The sequence below is a fragment of the Pristiophorus japonicus genome, unplaced genomic scaffold (assembly GCF_044704955.1).
Source record: "Pristiophorus japonicus isolate sPriJap1 unplaced genomic scaffold, sPriJap1.hap1 HAP1_SCAFFOLD_2357, whole genome shotgun sequence".
Taxonomy (NCBI): domain Eukaryota; kingdom Metazoa; phylum Chordata; class Chondrichthyes; family Pristiophoridae; genus Pristiophorus; species Pristiophorus japonicus.
The window spans coordinates 1-8,299 of record NW_027252076.1 but is presented as its reverse complement, the minus strand read 5'-3'; positions in this window follow the sequence as shown (position 1 = coordinate 8,299).

Below are 8,299 nucleotides of genomic sequence, written 5' to 3'. Positions count from 1 at the left end.
GGGTACATTGTTAATAAAGGATTGGATCAGTGTATTAGTGAGAAGCGATATTGGCTCAGAGGATCAAGATGTTGAATCAGTTTGGGTAGAGATAAGGAATAATAAAGTCACTGGTGGGCATAGTCTATAGGCCCCCTAACAGTAGATACACTATTGGACGGAGTATAAATCAAGAAATAATGGAGGCTTGTAATAAAGGAACAGCAATAATCAGGGGTGATTTTAACCTTCATATTGATTGGACCAAGCAAATTGGCCAGGGTAGCCTTGAAGAAGAGTTCATAGAGTGTATCCAGGATAGTTTCCTTGAACAGTACATTGCGGAACCAACCAGGGAGCAGGCTATCTTAGATCTAGTACTGCATAATGAGGCAGGATTAATAAATGATCTCGTAGTAAAAGATCCTCTAGGAATGAGTGACCATAATATGGTTGAATTTCAAATTCAGTTGGAGGGTGAGAAAGTTGGTTCTCAAACCAGGGTCCTAAGCTTAAATAAAGGAGACTACAAATGAATGAGGGTAAAGTTGGCTAAAGTGGACTGGAAAAATAGACTAAAGAATGGGATGGTTGATGAGCAGTGGCAGACATTTAAGGAGATATTTCATAACTCGCAACAAAAATATATCCCAATGAGAAGGAAAGACTGTAAGAGGAGGGATATTCATCCGTGGCTAACTAAGGAAATATGGGAGGGTATCAAATTGAAAACAAAGGCATACAATGTGGCCAGGACTAGTGGGAGGCCAGAGGATTGGGTAATTTTTAAAAGCCAGCACAGAAAGACTAAAAAAATGATGGCGAGGGAAAAGATAGATTATGAAAGTAAACTCGCAAGAAATCAAAAAACAGATATTAAGAGTTTCTACAAGTACATAAAAAGGAAAAGAGTGGCTAAAATAAATGTTGGTCCCTTGGAGGATGAGACTGGGGAATTAATAATGGAGAACAGGGAAATGGCAGAGATGTTGAACAAATATTTTGGTTTTCACGGTAGAAGACACTAAAAGCATCCCAATAGTGGATAATCAAGGGGCTATAGGTAGGGAGGAACTTTATACAATCACTTATGAAGTAGTACTAGGTAAAATAATGGGACTAAAGGTGGACAAGTCCCCTGGACCTGATGCCTTGCATCCAAGAGTCTTAAGAGAAGTGGCTGCAGAGATAGTGGATGCATTGATTGTAATCTACCAAAATTCCCTGGATTCTGGGGCGGTCCCAGCAGATTGGAAAACCGCAAATGTAACGCCCCTATTTAAAAAAGGAGGCAGACAAAAAGCAGGAAACTATAGACCAGTTAGCCCAACATTCGTTGTTGGGAAAATGCTGGAGTCCATTATTAAGGAAGCAGTAGCGGGACATTTGGAAAAGCATGATTCAATCAAGCAGAATCAGCATGATTTTATGAAAAGGAAATCATGTTTGACAAATTTGCTGGAGTTGTTTGAGGATGTAACAAGCAGGAGGTTACTGCACAAGATAGAAGCTCACGGGGAAGGGGGTAATATATTAGCATGGATAGAGGATTGGCTAAGTAACAGAAAACAGAGAGTCGGGATAAATGGGTCATTTTCTGGTTGGCCAACAGTGACTCGTGGGGTGCCGCAGGGATCGGTGCTGGGTCCTCAACTATTTACAATCTATATTAATGACTTGGATGAAGGGACCAAGTGTAATGTAGCCAAGTTTGCTGATGATACCAAGGTGGGTGGGAAAGCAAATTGTGAGGAGAACACAAAAAATTTGCAAAGGGATCTAGACAGGCTAAGTGAGCGGGCAAACATTTGGCAGATGGAGTATAATGTGGGAAAATGTGAGTTTCTCCACTTTGGCAGAAATAATAGAAAAGCAAATTATAATTTAAATGGAGAAAAATTGCAAAGTGCTGCAGTACAGAGAGACCTGGGGGTCCTTGTACATGAAACACAAAAAGTTAGTATGCAGGTACAGCAAGTAATCAGGAAGGCAAATGGAATGTTGGCCTTTATTGCAAGGGGGATAGAGTATAAAAGCAGAGAAGTCCTGCTGCAACTGCACAGGGTATTGGTGAGGCCATACCTGGAGTACTGCGTACAGTTTTGGTCTCCATATTTAAGGAGGGATATACTTGCATTGGAGGCTGCTCAGAGAAGGTTCACTAGGCTGATTCCGGAGATGAGGAGGTTGAGTTATGAAGATAGGTTGAGTAGGTTGGGCCTATACACATTGGAGTTCAGAAGAATGAGAGGTGATCTTATTGAAAAGTATAAGATAATGAAGGGGCTCGATAAGGTGAATGCAGAGAGGATATTTCCACTCATAAGGGAAACTAAAACTAGGGGACATAGTCTTAGAATAAGGGGCCGCCCATTTAAAACTGAGATAAGGAGAAATTTCTTCTCTCAGAGAGTTGTAAATCTATGGAATTCTCTGCATCAGAGAGCTGTGGAGTCTGGGTCATTAAATATATTTAAGGCGGAGATAGACCGATTTTTGAGCGATAAGGGAGTAAAGGGTTATGGGAAGCGGGCAGGGAAGTGGAACTGAATCCATGGTCAGATCATCCATCATCTTATTGAATGGCGGAGCAGGCTCGAGGGGCCAAATGGCCTACTCCTGCTCCAATTTCTTATGTTATGTTATTATGCATGGTGCATGCACCAGTTATTCCTAGTATGGCTGTTAGCCGACACCTGGATTTTTTGCACTTTCTCCAGTGCTTTTATGTTCTTTTTAAAGTATATGTTTCTCTGCTGTCACATGCTACAAGTTTGCAAAATACATCAAGAAACTCTTGTATCATTCCTTCTACTGAATGTGACATGTGACCATTACTCCACAGCAACCCATTCTAACCTCTCTGCCTCCACTCAGTGTGAACAAGACAGAGGAGGAATAACCAGGCACTTCCAATCTTGCTAGCACTTCACAGCACACACCATCACTCATTCTTCTGAAACACCAATGCAGACACATCTATCTGGGAGAACTGGAGAGTCAAGCGCGAGTGCAGGATGAAACATAAATCCCAAGTGAACATGAGCAGCCGAGAGTGAGATACAAGGAAGTAGACGGTGCTAACTGGAGCGTCAGGAGATGTCACTCTCAGCTGAAGGGGAAGCATAGTGGAAAGAGGTGATAGTAGGTACTCACACAAAATGGGACTGCATTAAAATTTGGATTGCACTAAATTTGTCTTGCAGATGAACATTATTCTTTGCAGGTTTGGAAGTTGTTTTCAGCTGATGGAATAAATGGGAGCTCTGTGATGTACATACTAGGAAGGTTCTGCAAAGTATGGCATTCTAATGGTGGGAAGTGGGTGAAGATGCATACGTGACTGTTCATGCAGTAGCAGTCAAAAGATCAACTGCATCAGTGTGGCATGAATGTGCCTTGCAGCCAGAGAAAGGTCATCCACCGCATTTTCCAGGCTACAGCTCCTTGGGTTATATACATATAGAAGCACCTCATGTACGGCGGTATGGGAAAGTAGGAGCCATGAATCGCCAGTGGAGCCTCACCAACCAGGCCTCCCTCTCCTCCAACCAATGATAAATCTCCTTTGCGCCATGACTTAGCAAGGGTGTGGGGGAAGGGAAAGATGCAGCCTCAGAACAAATGATAGAAAGGCAAACGATAAACAGTGAAGTTTTAAAATTCAGTACTATTGAAGAAATAAGGAATCTACACTGCTTTGAAATGTGCTGGGTTCTTTAAATTTACTACTGCTTTTTTCTAACGGTAGATGAGAGTGTGATGCGGGGCGGGGGGGGGGGGGAGAGAGACGGGGAGGAGAGAGAGAGACGGAGAGAGAGAGAGATAGAGAGAGATGGTGGAGGAGAGAGAGATAGAAAGAGAGATGGTGGAGGAGTGCGTGTTGCGGGGGGAGAGAGAGGAGGGAGGAGAAAGAGTGTATGTTGTGGGGGAAGAGAGAGGGAGAGATGGGGAGGAGGGAGGAGAGAGAAATGGGGAGGAGAGAGAAATGGGGAGGAGAGCGAGATGGGAAGGAGAGAGTGCTGGTGGAGGAGAGAGAGAGAGAGAGAGAGAAATAAGAGAGAGAAAAGAGAGAGCGAGATGGGGAGGGGAGGAGAGAGAGTGATGGGGAGGGGAGGAGAGAAAGAGAGATGGGGAGGGGAGGAGAGAGAGATGGGGAGGGGAAGAGAGAGAATGGGGAGGGGAAGAGAGAAAATGGGGAGGGGAGGAGAGAGAATGGGGGGAAGGGGAGGACAGAGATGGGGGTAGGAGAGATATGGAGGGGGAGAGAGAGAGAGAGACGTGTGAAGGAGAGAGAGAGAAGGGGGGAGGAGAGAGAGAGAGACGGGGGAGGCAAAGAACAAAAAGGGCCACTGTACAGCAAAATTCTAAAAGGACAAAGGGTGTTAAAAAAACAAACCTGAAGGCTTTGTGTCTTAATGCAAGGAGTATCCGCAATAAGGTGGATGAATTAACTGTGCAAATAGATGTTAATAAATATGATGTGATTGGGATTACGGAGACGTGGCTCCAGGATGATCAGTGCTGGGAACTCAACATTCAGGGGTATTCGACATTCAGGAAGGATAGAGTAAAGGGAAAAGGAGGTGGGGTAGCATTGTTGGTTAAAGAGGAGATTAATGCAATAGTTAGGAAAGACATTAGCTTGGATGATGTGGAATCTATATGGGTAGAGCTGCAGAACACCAAAGGGCAAAAAACGTTAGTAGGAGTTGTGTACAGACCTCCAAACAGTAATAGGGATGTTGGGGAGGGCATCAAACAGGAAATTAGGGTTGCATGCAATAAAGGTGTAGCAGTTATAATGGGTGACTTTAATATGCACATAGATTGGGCTAGCCAAACTGGAAGCAATACGGTGGAGGAGGATTTCCTGGAGTGCATAAGGGATGGTTTCCTAGACCAGTATGTTGAGGAACCAACTAGGGGGGAGGCCATCTTAGACTGGGTGTTGTGTAATGAGAGAGGATTAATTAGCAATCTCATTGTGCGAGGCCCCTTGGGGAAGAGTGACCATAATATGGTGGAATTCTGCATTAGGATGGAGAATGAAACAGTAAATTCAGAGACCATGGTCCAGAACTTAAAGAAGGGTAACTTTGAAGGTATGAGGCGTGAATTGGCTAGGATAGATTGGCGAATGATACTTAAGGGGTTGACTGTGGATGGGCAATGGCAGACATTTAGAGACCGCATGGATGAATTACAACAATTGTACATTCCTGTCTGGCGTAAAAATAAAAAAGGGAAGGTGGCTCAACCGTGGCTATCTAGGGAAATCAGGGATAGTATTAAAGCCAAGGAAGTGGCATACAAATTGGCCAGAAATAGCAGCGAACCCGGGGACTGGGAGAAATTTAGAACTCAGCAGAGGAGGACAAAGGGTTTGATTAGGGCAGGGAAAATGGAGTATGAGAAGAAGCTTGCAGGGAACATTAAGGTGGATTGCAAAAGTTTCTATAGGTATGTAAAGAGAAAAAGGTTAGTAAAGACAAACGTAGGTCCCCTGCAGTCAGAATCAGGGGAAGTCATAACGGGGAACAAAGAAATGGCAGACCAATTGAACAAGTACTTTGGTTCGGTATTCACTAAGGAGGATACAAACAACCTTCCGGATATAAAAGGGGTCAGAGGGTCTAGTAAGGAGGGGGAACTGAGGGAAATCTTTATTAGTCGGGAAATTGTGTTGGGGAAATTGATGGGATTGAAGGCCGATAAATCCCCAGGGCCTGATGGACTGCATCCCAGAGTACTTAAGGAGGTGGCCTTGGAAATAGCAGATGCATTGACAGTCATTTTCCAACATTCCATTGACTCTGGATCAGTTCCTATGGAGTGGAGGGCAGCCAATGTAACCCCACTTTTTAAAAAAGGAGGGAGAGAGAAAACAGGGAATTATAGACCGGTCAGCCTGATCTCAGTAATGGGTAAAATGATGGAATCAATTATTAAGGATGTCATAGCAGTGCATCTGGAAAATGGTGACATGATAGGTCCAAGTCAGCATGGATTTGTGAAAGGGAAATCATGCTTGACAAATCTTCTGGAATTTTTTGAGGATGTTTCCAGTAAAGTGGACAAAGGAGAACCAGTTGATGTGGTATATTTGGACTTTCAGAAGGCTTTCGACAAGGTCCCACACAAGAGATTAATGTGCAAAGTTAAAGCACATGGGATTGGGGGTAGTGTGCTGACGTGGATTGAGAACTGGTTGTCAGACAGGAAGCAAAGAGTAGGAATAAACGGGTACTTTTCAGAATGGCAGGCAGTGACTAGTGGGGTGCCGCAAGGTTCTGTGCTGGGGCCCCAGCTGTTTACATTGTACATTAATGATTTAGACGAGGGGATTAAATGCAGTATCTCCAAATTTGCGGATGACACTAAGTTGGGTGGCAGTGTGAGCTGCGAGGAGGATGCTATTAGTCTGCAGAGTGACTTGGATAGGTTAGGTGAGTGGGCAAATGTATGGCAGATGAAGTATAATGTGGATAAATGTGAGGTTATCCACTTTGGTGGTAAAAACAGAGAGACAGATTATTATCTGAATGGTGACAGATTAGGAAAAGGGAAGGTGCAACGAGACCTGGGTGTCATGGTACATCAGTCATTGAAGGTTAGCATGCAGGTACAGCAGGCAGTTAAGAAAGCAAATGGCATGTTGGCCTTCATAGCGAGGGGATTTGAATACAGGGGCAGGGAGGTGTTGCTACAGTTGTACAGGGCCTTGGTGAGGCCACACCTGGAGTATTGTGTACAGTTTTGGTCTCCTAACTTGAGGAAGGACATTCTTGCTATTGAGGGAGTGCAGCGAAGATTCACCAGACTGATTCCCGGGATGGCGGGACTGACCTATCAAGAAAGACTGGATCAACTGGGCTTGTATTCACTGGAGTTCAGAAGAATGAGAGGGGACCTCATAGAAACGTTTAAAATTCTGACGGGTTTCGACAGGTTAGATGCAGGAAGAATGTTCCCAATGTTGGGGAAGTCCAGAACCAGGGGTCACAGTCTGAGGATAAGGGGTAAGCCATTTAGGACCGAGATGAGGAGAAACTTCTTCACCCAGAGAGTGGTGAACCTGTGGAATTCTCTACCACAGAAAGTAGTTGAGGCCAATTCACTAAATATATTCAAAAGGGAGTTAGATGAAGTCCTTACTACTCGGGGGATCAAGGGTTATGGCGAGAAAGCAGGAAGGGGGTACTGAAGTTTCATGTTCAGCCATGAACTCATTGAATGGCGGTGCAGGCTAGAAGGGCTGAATGGCCTGCTCCTGCACCTATCTTCTATGTTTCTATGTTTCTTTGAGAGAGACGGGGAAGAGAGAGAGACGGGGAAGAGAGAGAGACGGGGAAGAGAGAGAGACGGGGAGGAGTGAGAGACGGGGAGGAGGAGAGAGAGAGACACAGGGAGGAGAGAGAGATGGGGGGAGGAGAGAGAGAGAGAGATACGGGGGGAGGAGAGAAAGAGAGAGAGAGAGACAGGGAGGAGAGAGTGTGTGATGGGGCGGAGGAGAGAAAGACGGGGCGGAGGAGAGACGGGGCGGAGGAGCGAGAGAGAGAGACGGGGGAGGCGAGAGAGAGAGAGACGGGGGAGGGAGAGAGAGAGAGAGAAAGAGAGAGAGACGGGGGGAGGAGAGAGAGAGACGGGGGGAGGAGAGACAGACAGACGGGGGGAGGAGAGAAAGAGGGGAGGGGAGAATGCGAGAGAGAGAAGAGAGAGAGACGGGGAGGAGAGAAAGAGATGGTGGAGGAGAGATGGTGGAGGAGAGAGATGGTGGAGGAGTGAGTGTGTTGCGGGGGAAGAGAGAGGAGGGAGGAGAGAGTGTGCTGCAGGGGGAGGCGAGAGGCGTGAGAGAGGGGGAGGGAGGCGAGCGGCGAGAGGGGGAGGGAGGCGAGAGGCGAGAGAGAGGGGGAGGGAGCTGAGAGAGAGGGGGGGAGGCGAGCTGCGAGAGAGAGGGGGAGGGAGGAAAGAGAGGGGGGAGGGGGAGGGAGGCAAGAGTGAGGGGGAGGGGGAGGGAGGCGAGAGGGAGGGGCATGGGGAGGGAGGCGAGAGAGGGGGGGGGCGAGAGAAGGGGTGACGGGGAGGGAGAGGGAGGGGGGCGAGAGAGAGAGGGAGAGGGGCGCGAGAGAGAGAGAGGGAGGAGGCGCGAGTGAGAGAAGGGGAGGGGGCGCGAGAGAGAGAAGGGGAGGGGGACAAGAGAGAAAGGGCGAGGGGAGCGAGAGAGAGAGACGGGAGGGTGGCGAAAGAGAGAGGGAAGGGGGGGCGAGAGAGAGAGGGGGGTGGGGGTGAGAGAGAGGGGGGCTGAGAGAGAGGGAGC